We start from the raw sequence: 2718 nt of genomic DNA, 5'->3' as shown, positions 1-2718 counted from the left end.
AGTGAGGATCAAGTGAGATGACTATGAGGTGCACTCAGAGAGCTGGGCAGAGTGAGCTGGGGGAGGGGCTACCACCACCACCATCATCATTATTATTATTAGCAGCGTCGAGTGGACAGACGCTCTTCCTTTTCAGATGCACTCTGTGGCTTCTCTTATGACCCACACTCAGGGGCTCCTGTGTCCCCTCACTACCTCCCCCCCTCTATCCCTACAAGGGTCTGAATCGGGAAGGGCCAGCTGGGCCGAGGCTGGGGCCACAACCGAGGGCCACGTCTTCCTTGTCCAGAGGTTGGGGACAGGTCTGGAGGGTGGGGTACAGGCTGAGGTGGGAGGGGAGTTGGGGTGCCCCAAGGGGTCGCAGGGGTTGGGGGCAGGGGTGAGCACCCAGTGCACACCCAGGGCTCAGGGAGCGTTCTTTTCACCCAGAGACAACACAGGAAAAATGAGTGTTCATGGTTTTTCTCCCAATTCAAAATGAAGATAACTTTATCGAGACTCATAGACAAAAATTATACAGGTAGACCTCAGAGATACTGCGGGTTCCGTTCCAGACCGCCACCGTGACGCAAATACCGCAATAAAGTGAGTCGCGTGAATTTCTTGGTTCCCCAGTGCATCTAAAAGTTATGTTTACACTATACTATAGTCTATTAATATTGTGCAATAAATAGCCTTTGTGTAAAAGAAGTACATACCTTAATTTAAAAATACTTTATTGCTAAAAAAACGCTAGCCATCATCTGAGCCTTTAGGGAGTCATGGCAGTCACATCAGAGATCGCTGATCACAGGTCACCATGACAATAATGAAAAAGTGTGATCTATTGTAGGATTAGCAAAATGTGACGCAGACAGATGTGAAGTGAGCAAATGTTGTTGGAAAAGTGGTGCCTGTAGACTTGACGGACGCAGGGTCGCCACAAACCTTCAACTTGTAAAGAAAGCGCAGTATCTGCAAAGGGCGATAACACGAGGTGTGCCTGCACCCTCACAGTCAGTGCTCCAGATTATTTCCCGGAGAAACTGGCCTGCCTGCTTCGCGTCACTGGAACGTTCTCATAACTGAGAGTTTGGTGGGCCCTCAGCTGTTCCCTGGGGCTGAGGGCCGTCCCTGTGGCCTGCCTCCCGGGTCACGTGTGGGCTGGAGGTCAAGGCCACCTGGGGACCTTCTGGAGCCGACACCCAGTCCCACACCCAGACGTTCACCCCCCTTGGACTCCTCGCTCTCGGCAGAGCCGTCTTCTCCGTGTTCTCCCTGCCAACCCGGGCCCAGGCCCACGGCCTCCGCGCCCCAGACAGACACCCCTGCTGCCGAGGCCCCTGCCCGTCCTGGGTCCTCCGGCCCGGCCCCGCCTCCCCACTTCCCGGGAGCTGGCTGCCTGCCCTGCGGGCTCTGGCCCCCGCACTCCAGAGAACTGGTTTTGTCCAAGGTCTTCTGGACTCTCCTATTTGGCAAGTGCGGCTGTGGTTGTGCTGCCCCCCAGTGACCCCTAGGCATGATTTGGAAAGGGGCCCCCCTTCCTCTAGACCCTTCACTCCATCTAATGGAAAGTGGCCATAATTTTGCTTAGTTAGAACGCGTCCCTTTGCTGTACCCAGGGCTGAGATGTCTGCATTGAGAACAGTACCTTCTTAGATGTCTGACGTCGTGCGGTGCACAGCCTGTCAGAAGCATCTAACGTAGGTGCTCTCTTCACAGTGCAAACTTTGGATCCCGTCGGCGCCCTGATGGGGTGCCTTCTGGGGCTCCCCATTACCCTTGGATAACCTCCAGGTTCCTCCCCACAGTCTTCGGGCGCCGTCCCCTCCTCCAGGACGCCCCTCCTCCTGGCTCAGCCACGGCTCACCTCAGCAAAGCCCTGCCAGGCCCCTGGACTTCCCTGGAGGGCCCTGACCCCGTCCCATTCGTGGTTTTATGTTCGCTCGTGGGACACTTTAGTGAAGGTCTCCTGTCTGGATGCGCTACAGGGACACGTGGGTGCTGATGGCCCACGTGGACCCCCCTGCACACAGCCTGACCCCTGGAGGCCCTGAGAGGGAAACGGTTGAATGACTAAGCACACTGTCCTGGAAACACGCTCTTCTGCTGTTTCCCAGCACCTGCCCCCGCCTGGCCCTTCTCCCACAGTCCTCGACTTCTCCTGGGCCCCCATCTCAGCAGGCCCCAGCCCTGAGCACCACCTGGCTCACCAGCCCCTCGTCCATTGGCCCAGTCTATTTTTCCTCCATCACCTCCCCAGGCCCGAGCCTTCTGCTTGCCATCATGTGCGGTCTCCCCAGGGCGGGTCCTCAGACGCCTCCCCCACAGCTGCTCCCGCCCTCCGCTCCCTTCCCACCAGTGCATCCTCCATACCGGCCCCCAAGGGACCTTCTCCAGGATGCATAGCAGTGTCCGTCTGCCCAGGTGCCTCCCCTTCTGTGGCTCCCCCGGGCCCCCAGGATCAACCCCAGCTTCCACGCCTTTGCTCGCTGACATTCACCAGCGCCCCCTCCAGCCCTTTGCTCCTGCCACGCCCTCCCCTCTGCCTGGACATCCCCGGCCGGCTGATTGCACTCAGGCATCCCCCCACTGGGGAGCCCCTGTGATGGCCCCAGGCCCCCAGCACCGGGTCCCCACCTGTACTGACCACACTGTGGACGTTGGCTGCTTCCCCACTAAAGTGAAGCCCTTTAAGGGTAGCGACCTTGTCTTATTCACCCTCAGACGTCCCTCCTC

Source organism: Leucopleurus acutus, assembly GCF_964270905.1.
Source record: "Leucopleurus acutus genome assembly, chromosome: 1".
In the NCBI taxonomy this organism is placed as follows: Eukaryota; Metazoa; Chordata; class Mammalia; order Artiodactyla; family Delphinidae; genus Leucopleurus; species Leucopleurus acutus.
The sequence above is the reverse complement of the archived record's forward strand: the minus strand, read 5'-3'. Positions refer to the sequence as shown.